Source organism: Megascapheus bottae, chromosome 3, assembly GCF_031878675.1.
Source record: "Megascapheus bottae isolate mThoBot1 chromosome 3, mThoBot2.hap1, whole genome shotgun sequence".
Lineage (NCBI taxonomy): Eukaryota > Metazoa > Chordata > Mammalia > Rodentia > Geomyidae > Megascapheus > Megascapheus bottae.
Window position 1 is genome coordinate 76,742,010 of NC_143511.1, and position 14,611 is coordinate 76,756,620.

The following is a 14,611-nucleotide window of genomic DNA, read 5'->3' on the forward strand; positions in this document are numbered from 1 at the left end:
TCTTTAGAACATGAATGCAGGGTGGTATGAATGTCACCCAGGAGAGAGGGAGGCCCTGGAAGTTATTCTGGTGTTTCCACTTTGGGAAGCAGCCGAAGGCATTTCCTGAATTTCCTTAGGAGATGTTGGAGACTGGGGTACATTTTAGAAACAAGAAAGAAGATCAGTAAGCAGACCCCAAATTAATAAAAATTGAAGTCTCAGGGACTTTGCAGCCTGGGAAGGTGGGACAAATACAAATTAAAAGGTTTCTAAAGAAACAGAAACCTACTAAGCCTCAGAGGAATGGCAAAAAAGAGTGTTGAGAGGCCGTGGTTGAACCAATCTGGGGGAAATAAGAACTCTCTGAGGGTGAGTGCACTGCGTATTTCAGATTCTTCCAAAAAGAGATGGGAAAATGAACTAATTCTTACAGAATTTAGGTCACATAGAGATTGCTAAAGTATGATCTCTAGTTCCCCAACATCAGCCAGGCAATTGTTGGAATTGCAGATTCTCTGGGTCTACTTTGGTATCATAGATTAAATGTTGAAGGGTGTGGCCTAGTAACCCACATTTTAACTTGTGCTCCTCCCCACCCTTTCTTCAGAATATTCTGTTGGCCATTCCATCGGGGGTCAACTAACCTCAGGGAACGTGGTTTGGAGGACAGTAATCAAAGCTCTGCCAAATGTGCTCTGCCTGCTGTTTTGCTCTGGATGTGACAGTGTCACACATCCAGGCTGTGTGATGACCACAGTTTAATAGTGACAATAGTTCTTAGTGGTCCTCCCCAAATAGTCTCCAACCATTGCACTTAGTTACAGAAGCATCACAAAAGCATGGTGGGTATTGTTCAGCTGGACACATAAAGGGTTTGAGGAAGGACTTCTGTTTCTAGTCTCAAACCACAAGCCTGGCAATCAAGAGATGAGATGGGGGTGCCAGGCCTTCTCATGACCAATCCAATGCCTTTTTTCACTGTCCCTTCCTGTCTAGATCTCCTTTTCCTCTTGAGAATTATCCAGTCATTTCTTCAACTTATAGGATTTCTCCAGCATGTGGCTAGCATCTTGCAGGCTCTTCCTGACTATGGAGCAATTGTTGGAACACTCTATTGAGGAAGGTGCTGAAGCTGTTTCTGCAGTGGGTGAGTGTTTTGCAAGGGATTCACAACCTCTGCTATGAGCATCAGCTGAAGATCAGTAGCAGTTTATATGTAGTTTATGTGATATACTTTGTTCTTGAAGTATGATCTTGGTCTAGTTTTGCTCCATTGTTTGGCTAGGTCCTGAGAAGTATTAACATGGATAGAAGAACATCTGTTTAGAAGGATTATGAAGGTATAGGATAATGAAGAGAGGGGAGCTTTAACTCACCTGCTTTCACATAATGTCTATAGCAATTACTACCTATGATAAGTCCAATCAACTTCTACCAATATGCTGAGAAAAACCTATACAATAAACATTTAAAAAGAACTTGCTCTGACTTTATCCAAAATATACTCCATTGCCTTAAAACTCATCTCTTTAAAATTCAAGACAGATTATTAGAGATACTTATTTTCATTCTGGTCTCATTTACATGTCTGTGTATGTGCAAGATTTTTTTTATACTTTGGAATAACTTCAGTATTGTCCTTTGAAAAGTGAATGGATATTTTTCTTCTCCTGCTGGCTTGGCCTTCCCAACTGGCTCTTGAAATAAAAAAGAAAAAAAAGTCACAATATACAAAAGTGATGGTATCAAATATTTCTAAGCCATCAGTGACTGTGACCATTTCATTGTTGTATTATGTGATAGTCAATTGCAAACACAGTCTCAAATTTTAATTGTTCCCAATTTGGAATTGGTGAACAGAACAAACTTTTGCTCAAATCATGTGTGATAGAGCAATATTTTTTTTCCTCTAAAGTCAGCAACAAGCATTAGCTTTCTCTCTAGTGCTTGCTAATTTCCAGAAATCTTTGCTACAATTTGGAGTAAGATTTCTCCCCACGGAGATCATAGTTTCCAGACCCTGTTGGTTTCCTGGCTCTCCTCTCTGGTCATCTCCCTATGTGTGGCTAACATATCTACAATCATTATTCCATTTTGTTGTGGTTTTAATTAGAGGACATGTGGTATCTTTTAATATTCTTCTGCACATTGAGGCTCCCGAGCCCTTGTTACCAAGTGATGTCTCAATATAATTCAGAAGCTGTGGCTTCATAAGCAAGTCCTCCAATCTTTTGATATTAAATTTTCAAATTAATCTCTGCTGTATGCATCACTGGTGATTATCTTGGCCTAAATTATGTATCCTTCTTAAGGGGGGAAATCAACAGCCATGGTAGCTGTCGGTGAATCTATACAGATACGCTTGTCTCTGAAAAAATGAGAATGTTTGCTTTTAACTCTTCACAGTTAGAATCAGATTCTCCACCTCCCCCCTCACATATACACTTTTATTCTTTTTTTTTTTGCCAGTCCTGGCCTTAAGCGTCAGGGCCTGAGCACTGTCCTTGGACTTCCTCAAGGCTAGAGCTCTACCCTTGAGCCTCAGCAATATTTTCGGTATGTATGTGGTACGGAGGAATCAAACCCGGGTATTCGTGCATGCTAGGCAAGCACGCTATCACTAGGCTAACCTCCCTGCTCCTATTCTTTTTATTTCTTTTCTTCTTTTTTCTATTTTTTTGTGCAGGTGTTGAGCCTTTTTTTTTTTTAAGTTTGGGCACTGTTCCTTAGCTTTTTTCTACAAGGCTGGTGCTCTACCACATGAGCCTTAGCTCCACTTCTGGCTTTGGGGTGGTTAATTAGAAATAAGAATCTTGCAGTGTTTCCTATCCATTCTGGATTTGAACCATGGTTTTCAGATCTCAACCCTCTGAATATTTAGGCTTATGGGAGTGAGCCACTGGAGCCTGGACAAGGGATGGTTTTGACTCCATTTTCATTTGTTGTTGCACCAGGCATTGTTACAGTAAGAATAAAGCTTGTCTAGATTTCTTATTCCTCTGGCATCTTCCCATGGAAGAAAAGCCAAAGGCCATGTATCCTTCAAACGAAAATTAAAAAATTGAAAGAATGTAATAGGATTATAACTGTAGTGTCAGAAAATATATATGCACCTGAAGTTCATTGATAATTGCTTGTGGTGGTATTTCTTAAAGAGAGATTGTATGGTACAATTGAAATGTACAGCCTCTACAGTGGGAAGAAGTCAGATTCATATCCAGGCTTCAATCTTTATTTAATGACCTATTTGTAGTTCTTAACTTCTACTGTGGGAAATAACAAATGTGCTAAGCTATCATCCTAGGTTCTCAAAAACTAAATATCATTTCCTTTAACTTCTTTCCCTATTTACTTCTCAAGGCGATGCTCAAGGCTATTCATATTAAATATCAAGAGTGAAGTATCACATAAAATATCTTGATCAAGCACTAGTTGCTCACATCGGTAATCTTTGCTACTTGGGAGGCTGGAAAATGGGAAACTTCATAGTTCATGGCTAGCCCAGGGAGAAAAGTATGTGAGATCACATCTCTACTCAAAGTTGGGCAAAGCGAGATAGTTGTTTTCTCTGCTTAACAGGAAGCTGAAATTATAATGATCTCAGTTCTAGCTGAGCCTTATGCAGAAAATGCCACACAATGCTCTCGAAAGAAGCTGGAAATGATGATGCATGCCTATCATCTCAGCTACAACAAGAAGTCTAAAGCAGTCAGATTGTATTGCATTGTAGCCATGAGTTTGGGAAAAAATTGAGATCTGTTTCAAAAATAACCAGTGTGCCTTGCCACAATTCTGCTACTCAGTAAGGTGAATTCTAGAGGCTCAAAATTCACAGTTAGCTAGGGTAGAAAAGTACATGAGTCTCCATCTCCAATGAAAAAGTCAAACTACAGGTGCAGATCTAATGGTTCAAATGGTAGCTACCTGCCTAACAAACAAGCCAAGTGAACTTGAAGCCCTGAGTTCAAACCCTGGTACTGATAAGAAAATAAATTATCAATCAACACATCAAAAGGCTAGAATTGTGACTCAAATTAAAGCACCTGTCTAATGAACATGGAGTCTTGAATTCAAACCCATGTTTTGCCATGTTTATTTCACTTTTGTTTTCGGAGGTGAGCTTTGAAGGAGTAAATTAAAAACAATACATTATATACCTATGCTCCCTGTATATCACCCTATGTCTTCTTCCACTTAGGAGGTGGAATATATATTTTCAGTTTAATTTGATCCTTAAGGCTTCTCATCACCTTTCTCCTAGCAGTTACTTCACAGTACTCAAATGAAGACACTTTCTCATCCAACGAGCTGACAAATAATCTTCTAGAATGAAAGAACAAGACCATCTTAACTCCTTCTGTAGTTAGAACAATGACCATCAAAAACTGTGGAAGGTAACACAGCTATTAAACATGAGTGGAACATTTCCTGACTATCATTGACTGTTCTGAAGTTCAGGAGCAAAGAGGTTCTAAGACCTCACACTCAACAAATGCTCAAGAGAATGGAAGGAAACACATATCCTTTCTTTTCTCTGGATAGAGAATTCTAGCATGATTTAGGCATATCTCTTTCTATCTCTTTCTTTGCTAAACAATGCTGAGAATAAACAAAAATAATTTAGCTGCTTGCTGTAGGAAATACCTGCTCCTTGAAGATAAGACAGTAAAACAAATCAACTGCTTAGCTTATTTATCAGGAATAATACCATGATTCATTGAGAATGATTTCAAGACTCTCTCACCGCTGGAACTATCAATCCAATGGTATCATGGCATAATCTATGCCCTCTTCCAATTAGTTTACATTTTGTTAGATCTTTCTAAAGTTCTCCCATTCCATGCTCTGTGTATTTTATGGTATTCTTATTTTAAAATAATAATCTCTTTCTCTTCCTGGAACCAAATCAAATAAACTTAGCTTGTCTTGATCTAAGTTTTCTTTGGGTTATCAGGAGTTGCCTCTGAGGAAGTGGTGCTAATGCTCAAGTGGCAGAGCGTTATAGCCTTGAGATGAAGAGCTCAGGGAAAGTGCCCAGACTCCATGATCGACAAAACAAAATGAGTTTCCACTGAAACTAATTCATTATAATACCAGTTATACTTATTAAAATTGTTTTCCTCTTTCATATCTTTTCCTTTGTTCCATGAAAAGATACTTATTGGATGCTAAGGACTGTCCCACACACTGAAAACAGACTGTCTTTGTGGAATACATGTTCTTGTGTAGAAAAAAAATTTTCTTAAAAAAAGGAAAAAATATACTATCAACCATAGTAGTAAGTATACTAAAGGAACACTCTCCCAGAGTGTATGTTCGAAGAGAATTAAATTTAGCTTGAGCAGAAGTACATGTGTGCTGTTCTGCAGGGCAGTGAGAGAATTCTTGAGTAGGTACTTTTTTGTTTTAGTTGTGAAGTCTAAATGGAAGAGTGTCAGCATGCTCATTGCCTCAGTGACAGAAGGAACTTGACTTGGTCCAAAACCACAGAGAAGATCAATCTGGTATAATTATTATTCTTTCAGAGCGTGTTTTACTAGAATGGGCCTGGCCATTGGTATTCTGTCTTTAAAAGACATATTTCCTACCTATCTATATTATCTGTTATTATATATTGGTTATACTGGCTGCTTTCCTGGGTGTTCTAGACATGTTCAATCATCATATATCTAGCACTGCAAAATTGTATCTATACTCATGTCCACTCTGAGAGTCAGTTACTTCCCCATTATACTTTTACTTTCTCTTTCCCTACCAAACTTCTCCAGTTCCCTGCATGTGTTCTGTTTCCCTTGCTGAGCTTATTTAGGCCAAGGTCTCACAGTCAATTTTCTCTCTTATTTGGAGACTCTGGGGACTAGGGGAGTTCTGGCCTCCTTGGTATAAGCCCTTTGAAGAGAAGCTTTAAAAAGACATAGTCAATGAAGTCTGTCTGCTTCCTAAGTAATGTAATGTATTATTGACTTTACAGCCAGAAGGTCCCCACAGCTGCCAACACAAATGAAGGAACCTTTCCCAGGTTACAAGAGTGAATGGGCCTCTGGCCTTACTCAACTTATTTACAAGTGACTTTGCCTCAACTGCTTCTGAGGATGTAAGAAAAGTAGATGTACATTTTACTTATAGTATGGTTAGACTGTTTTGAATGGCAGATGTTCACACTATTTGACAATGAGATTCATACGCTTCATTCCATAACTCAAGGTTTTCTGTTGTAAACTGTGATACTGAATTCTCAGTTTTATTTGAAAAGGCTGGATCTCTATGTAAGACCAGTGATATTCAACAGCCCAGTGTATACAACAAACATATGCCAAGAAGCTCTGCTGAAATTAAGCGAAGCATTGATACCAGAGGTACCACATCCAATATTGCTAACGTCCCCTGTTCTACTGCAGGACACTAACTTTTAAACCACTCTATCTGACTGTGGGTTAAAGCCACATGATAGATAATAGAAAGTCAAAATCATGTGGTATAGCCCATTGAAGATGTATCACAAAACACCACCATGTAGAGTGGCCTATAAGTAACAATTCATTCTTCATAGTCCTGTAAGTTTTGAAACCAAAGATTAAGTTACTAGAAGACTTGGTCAATACCCCAGGATCTATCCCAGCCCAATTCCAGGACCAATGGTGATGTTGCCTTATGACATCTTCACAATAGTGAAAGGAACGGCTCTGGTAGTTCTCTTACAGCAGCACCAGTGACATTAATGACTACTCTACTTCAGGCTCTAATCATCTCTAATAACTTTCCTAATTATGAGGTTAGACATTCCATGAATAAAATTTAGGAGAAAACAAGACTACCTTCTGTAATAAGCACTCAGGCACTGTACTGTCAACACAATGATGCACATCAACGATGCAAATGTATTTTCTCTCTCTCTTATACTTCTTAGGTAGGCACTTCTGTGTTGCTGAGCCACACCATTAAGCCCATTTTTTGCACTGCTTATTTATGATAAGATCTTGCTTTTTACTTAGACCATGGTCCTTCTGTTTCATGTGTCTCATTATAGTAATATACCAGATGGGCCCCATTGTGCCCAGTTTGTTCTGTTGGAGTCTCATGAAAGTCCCTCCTGCCTCACCATGTAGGCTTAGATCCATGATTCTCCCACTCGCAGCCTCTGGCATAGCTGGATAATAGATGTGTGCCCTCTTACCCAGCTATTGTTTGAGAAAGATTTGTGCAAATATGGTGCTGGGGCTAGCCTCAAACCTCCATCCTCTCCATCTCAGCCTAATGAATAGTTATGATTACAGGAGTGTGCCAGTGTGCTTGCCAGTCCAGATGATCTTTCAAATGAATGACCTGACTAGCAGAAACAAAAGGGAAAACTCTTAGAATCATGAATAAAAATGGACTCTGAAATATGAGATGAGCTATATGGGCTAACACTGTAGCTTGGCTGAGTATAGTACATGAACTAGAAACTAAGGTATTTAATATATATATTGAGACAGAGGACACAAGGTTGGACTCACAAAAGGTAAATGTGAAAATTTACTGAAGGTACAATGAATGGCAGAGCTTCAAACCACCTTGATGCACAGAACAAATTCAAAAAAATATGTCCATTCTCACTTTGGGCTCTGGATGGGGAAAAAAAAACTCTCCAAGGATCTGTGAAATTAAAATCATAATCCTGTTTCTCTTTTGGGTGTAGGATTTGAATTTAAATTATCTTTGTGGTGTGTGAAGCCACAAGCTTTTGCTATTTCCATACAAATGACCCTGGGTCTTTGGTCCCTTTTGGGAACACAGAAAATTCCAACACAGCTATTCTCTGTGTCTTCGCAGGAAAATAAGCTTGCTACCTCAAATTTAAAAAAAAATCAAAGAATATATTTCTTGAAGAGCAGAAGTAACAGATGTAAGAAAAGCTGATATGGATATTCTATTATTTCAATTAATAGAAACATAGGCTACAAACTCTCAAACCAATGTTAAAAAATGAAGGGCATAAACATACATTAAATATGAATAAAATAGGACAAAGCATAGTGAATAGATGAAAAATCAACCTTAAAATAATCTTTATATAAAATACTTATCAGATTGTTAAAATCGACAGTGTAGACACGGACAAAGGAAGAATTGTAGTCCCTAAACTCAGCCTAGTTATGTTTCGTCGATTTATTCACTAGTTCATACCTGAAAGTAGAGTGAGCTTTGGGTCCTAGATCAGAGTAAACACTATTCCTATTTCCTTCCTACAGGACTGCTTCAAAACTATCCACTTAAGTGAACAAATATTTTCATGTTAGATGTCTTCTATAAATTATGTTTAGAAACAAGTGCTCATCTATTAATGGACTCTGAAAACTGAAGGTCTGTCTAGATTACTTAAGTTTTGTTTGTTTCCTTGCTTGGTTTTTTTTTTGCCTAACATTTCCTTATTTGGAACAGAATATCAGAAAATATAAAATTTCTTTTAACAAAGGATGTCTCAGTGTGTGGGTAGATAAACCCAATGATAAGAAAATAAATTCATTCCATTCAATGTAACTCCTACAGACTACTAAAATCTGTCAAATATCATAATTTTTTGAAACCTGATCATCTGCAAACTACCAGAAAAGCAATTGTACTCATACACAGCATAAATCTAAAGAAATTTAACAATCTTAAAAATTAAACATTTTACAGAAAATGATGGTGAAGCTGACTTATCCAGTGTAATCAAATTCCGGTCTTTGGCATGAAGCATCATGTTTTTGAGGCTATCTTACATTAAATATCTTCCTGAGAATTGGAATCAATATGGAAAGGAACAACATTGAAAGCCTGAAAACTCATACTAGAGTTATTAAGCCAGTTGTGAAATCCATTTGGATGCTTTGTTTGTTATGTTTTATATTTATTCAATCATGTAATAAAGAACAGATACTTAATTCAAACCTCCTACCTCTTGATAAGTAGGGGGAAGTTATTTTTTTAAATCAAACTGCTGGAAACCCCTAGTTCAAATTTTTCCCCAGGTTCAATATGTCTTTCCCTAGGATCCTTTCAAAGCTAAAGTTTGTCAGTTACAGAGGGCAGCTTTATAAAATTAAGGCATTAAGAGTTCATCATTGAGAATGAAACTGTAGGGTGAAAAAAAATTGAGAAGCTATTTTGTTGGGTAGTGACATCATAAAACAGGAGTGGGAAGCATGCTAGCAACAGAAATGAATACTGTGAAGAACATTTAAGCTTTAAAAACTCTGTCCTTTTCAATTCATCCCTTCCAACAATCCTTTATTTATTTATTTTTTGGAGTCTTTTTTTCTCATTCTACCACCTTTCTAGTGACATTGAAGAATAATGAAATATCCATGTCTTTGTAAAGCTTCAAACTTCCTCATCTTTATTTTTGATGATTTTCTACTTAGTATTTTTAATATCATCATAGTCACTACATACCACTATTTTCCAAGATATTTGAATATAGCTATGGCTCAGGTTTCTTTGCTAGGTTATTGTGAATTCAGTAATTTACATTAATAGACGAAGAGAAATGTCCAACTGCTAAGTAGAAAAAAAATTGTTTTGGCAATACTAGGATTTGAACTCGGGGCCTTTGTTGGCTAGTCAAGTGATATAGTAATGTACCATAGAACCATTTTCCAACCCTTTTCCCTTTCAGTTATTTACAGGTGGATACCCTCTCTCTCTCTCTCTCTCTCTCTCTCTCTCTCTCTCTCTCTCTCTCTCTCTCTCTCTCTCTCTCTCTCTCTTCTCTCTCTCTCTCTCTCTCTCTCTCTGTCTCTCTCCTCTCTCCTCTCTCTCTGTCTCTCTCTCTGTCTCTCTCTCTCTGTCTCTCTGTCTCTCTCTCTCTCTCTCTCTCTCTCTCTCTCACACACACACACACACACACACACACACACACACACACACATACAAGAAACCATCTGGAGACCATGATTTTCCTAGCTAGGGCCTCCTACATATGTCAGACTAAAAGCATATATTTCCATTCTAGGTTTATGGATTGGTACATCATTTCACTAACTTTTTGCTTAGACTGGCCTTAAACTATAATTTTCCCCATCTCTACTTTTAGCTCGCAGGTATGAGCTACCACATGGAGCAAAAACCAAGAGTTGAAACCATGTTTTTATTTCCTAATATCCTTGTTGCTCAACCACCATACTATATTTATTTATTTTATTTTATTATTTTTCAGTAATAGTATAAGGTCTGCACAAATCAAGAGTTATCAAATTACCATTACAAAAGTGGGTCATCACAACTAGTTTTGAGACATACAAGATGAGAGTGTAACTCAACTATTTGATGAGATTACGTACATAGGAACTATTACCTCCCATTTTTTTTCATGACATATTTTGTCAGAAAACTCTTCTGTGTAGCACATATTAAGAAGTGTTTTTGCAGACAGATGTACAACTGGAGCAAAGTTTACATTATTATTGTACCAAAATGTGAGTTCTCAGGGTGTAAGACTGAGGTAATGAGCTCCCTTCTAAGGTGTTATTTTCACTAGGCTCTCTATCTCTGGGCAAGCTGTGAGTTTCACTGAACATCTGGAGGAAATCTGTCTTCAGGGAAGTCCAAGTCATATGGTAACCACTAATGGTGTTCACAAGTTGCCCCTCTTAAAAATTTTGTGCCTCACTCTCTTAAACACACTTTTGTTTCTAAAACAATTATAAGGATTTACTTTTTAAACTAGAGGGTTATAACAAAGCCAGTCACTTGACACTTTTCAGGAATATTTTTTCCCCCAAACTCAACAATTAATGCAAACGTATGAAAAAGTGACTACCCAAATAGATGAAATAGGACTTGGCTTAATAATTCTTTTCAGAATGCAAATAGAAGTGGGTTTTTTTTGTAAGCATTATATAGTGGCCAGTGATACTTTAAGTAGTTTGCACAACATGGACTGCCTGTAAAATAGTCCTGGATTTTCATTCTGTCTGTGGAATTGGAGGTAAGAAAGAGAATTCTATTATCCCTCTCTTTTGAAGCTTCAGAGTTCTTACAAATAGTGTTGTGCCTCCTGGAGCCTTCAATCACAAAATACATGTGTAGAAACGACCTGGAAGATTACTCCCCACAGTATTTTAGTCACTGTGTTCTATCGGATAGCAGGTGAGATATGCAAAAACATATCTGAGAGAGAGGGCTCTGGCTTCCCTTCTTTCTATTCAAAAACATCAGCTCACTGTTTTTACTGGATAAATTAATTTTCTTTTTATTGAAGTATTTAGAGTTCATGCCTTGGTCTTTGTCACCTGGAATGTCTCCAAGTAAATATTAAATTGAGTAATTTGATTCAGTTGGTTCATTCAACAAACATGTAGTCAGAGGGGAGGTGAGATCTGTACCAGGAATCCACAGCTCTGGATACTTAAGAGTGACTGTGGACTGCACTTGTGGGCCCAAGGGCAGAGCCATGGAAAATTTCTACCACTGGCTTTGAATGCCAAGAAAATAAGGGTTTAGGGACAGTAACAGAAAGGAAAGATGGTCTATTGCAGATCTCTGCTAGTAGAGCCCAAGGTTTCTACTGATTACCATATAGTATGAAGCTAATTGAAAAGACCTCCAGGATATTGAAACAAAAACCATACAATGAATGATTGTTGTCCTTAATGTACTATGTTATCTCTCATCTCTTTTGCTGTCCCTTGGTTATCTCATATTGTTACAGTATCTCACTTTGTTATCTGATATATTGGATTTATTTGTATTTGGTTATTTGAAATTGGATAGGGAAGAGGGGAAAACCAAGATGGGGGCGTGGGTGGGGCGGGGGTGGGGGTAGAGGGGAGGGTAATGGGGACCAAGACATGTGAAAGGGTATCAATATATGTGAATTAATGCACCTTCTATCTGGCAAATGTCATGTAATCCTTTTATTAATTACAATTAAAAAAAGAAAAAAAATAAAACAATCATATGTCTTGACTAAAAAAAAAAAAGGAAAGATGGCCAGGTTTTGTGAACTAACTATCCTTTAGGCCTTTAGGATAAGCAGCTGTAGTGTTGGAAGCATGGTTCAGTTGGTTCAAATCTCAGACCAATAAAAGGAAGAAATAAAACAATAAACATTTGTGATCAGAGTGTCTATCTCTATGTGTGAAATAAGGGGAAAATACTCAACAAGAAAGAGGAAAGCAGAAAGGTGCACACATTTCTTATGCCTATGTTCCACCTATTGCTTAACACTGCAAACAGCATTGGAAAGACAAGTCTCTATCCTTAAAAAAAGTCAACTAAGCATCTTAAAGTTAAACAGTACACATATGTAACAGACAAAAATTTTAAGGCATGTAAAAACTACCAGAATGAATGGGAAATACTAAAGAGCAAAGCATGGCTGATTGGAATAGCAGAAAGTAACCTTACAGTAAGTATGACTGACAGCATCCAATGAAATAGGAAGATGGATCTTGCTTGAAACAAAGCCAGCAAAGAAGCTGTACAACAAACAGTTGGGGAACCTTAGAAATGGTTAGAAAGCAGGAATAATAATAAGAACCACAGAGGAGAGATGAATGACAGAATAGATTGTGTCCAAGTGAAATTGTTGGTCTGGAATACCAAGCTGTTAAAAAAAAACCTCCTAGATCATATTCGGTGATATGAATATGATCGTCTTCAAGAAAGGATGCAGGGCCTAGCTTAAGGGACATATTCAACATACCTCAATTATCAGTCTCACGAGCATTTCTCGCAGCAAGGTCATATGAGATGTGGAGAGCCAGTAACTAATGCTTATGACCACAGCAATATGGGAAGTCACTCACAAGAGATTCTTCTTCCTTTCAGACTGTAAGGGATTATAAAGTATAAATAGTATTTGACAAATTCCCTACTCACTTTTTGTTTTACCACAGACCCTTTCATCCATAAGTTATGCTCCACAAACTTAGCACTTCTAACTCTACCATGGCATTGGATTCCTCAAGAGCTGATGTTGCTACAGCAACTTTCTGATGAAAGGTATAGGGAAAGTGTGAAAGAGAGGTAAAGAAGCATGGATCAAGGATGCACAGATGCACAAGGTAGAAAATTTGCCATCACTGCCATGAAGTCCTCACCTCTTGAGAATATTTCACAAAACAAGTTCAAAGGAAGAATTCGATTCCCACATAAATTATCACTTGAAAATGAGCAACAATATTTGAGATGATGATGATGATGAGATGATTATTTGAGACAGATCCTTTGACAGCTCAGACTAGCTTCCAATTCACTATATATGTAGTCCTAGCTCAGCAAGGCTGAGCTGAAGGCTACTACCCTACTCTTGAGCCAAGCCCCAAATTCCTGTTTTCTAGAGGTTAATTGGAGATAAGAGCCTCAGGTCTTTATGTACCTGGGATGGCTTTGAACCTTGGTCCTCAGATCTCAGCTTCCTGAGTAGCTAGGATTACAGGTGTGAGCCACAGGGCCTGGCTACATTCATTCTTACCTATGAGAAAACTAAATGATACAATATCTATCATACATACATTTGTTCCTACAGATATACAGAAACAAAATTCCAGTGCTAACAGTCAGCTAATGGGAGTCAGAGAGAAGATCACAATCAGTTTCTGCATCTTGAGGGTGCATTAGATGTTGATAGGGAAATATAACCAAAATTTTTAGTAACAATTTAGGGAAACTCACAAAACAATGGAAACCAGATGCAGTCTCCCTTTAATATGGAACAATTGTTCCCAGAAGCCCTTCCTACAGGTGCCAAATCCACAAAACATTAGTCCCGTTTATAAAATGGTTTGTATTGTACATGAAATCTATGCATCACCTTTTATTGTATAGAGGACCTATAACACATACTATAACATAAATGCTTTGTAAATGGCTGGTGTTATGAACAATTCCCACAAATTACAAGAAAAATTTCTGTATATATCTTGCCAGAATAGTGGCTCACACCTGTAATTCTAGCTATTCAAGAGGCTGAGATCTGAGAATCACAGTTCAAAGTTAGCATGGGCACTAAAGTCCACGAGACTCTTTTATCCAATTAACCACTAGAAAAACATAAGTGGTGCTGTGTCTGAAGGGGTAAGGCAAGAGCCTTGAGCTGAAGAGCACAGGGATATTGCTTAGGCCCAGAATTCAAGTCTGTGTATGTCTAGTACAAGATGCAAACTTTTTCTGAATTCTTTCTTTGACTACTTTGGAACTGTGGTGTGTTGAATCCATATATGGGAAAGACATAGGCACAGTGAATTGAATTTGTTATTTTCAAACTAAAAAAGGAAAAAAATGTAGAATAGAAACAAAAGTTTTATCTGGTTAGCAGAAACATGAAAGGGAGACCAAAGCAAAGAAAAAAGTAGATAAACATAAAAACAGCAATAACAAAGACAGCCAGTATTATGCTTCTTTTAAGTAATATTCTCTCAAAGTACAATGGAAAAATCATACCAGGATATATAAACCAAATGAAAGCTTTATATGAGACAAACTGAAATTTAGGGATAAAAGTTTTATGACAGAGGAAAGAATATTTCTGAGTAATAAACCTAATAACACACCAAGAAGAAACACTTATGATTTTTCTCTCCATCTAACAATATTAAGGGATAAAGGGCAAATAAACTTTCAGTGAATTTCAAATAAATACACACTAGACTGACTACATTCT

General features: G+C 37.4%; 1 long non-coding RNA gene across 1 annotated transcript in view; it reads left to right on the plus strand.

Annotated features, from left to right (window-relative positions):
• The first annotated feature begins 1,065 nt into the window (after positions 1–1,065).
• Positions 1,066–14,611, plus strand: part of LOC150065843 (uncharacterized) — a 48,249-nt gene continuing 34,703 nt past the window's right edge. Inside the window, exon 1 of the long non-coding RNA XR_016534806.1 lies at positions 1,066–1,129. This is a non-coding gene — a long non-coding RNA (uncharacterized LOC150065843). The remainder of the gene's footprint in view (positions 1,130–14,611) is intronic.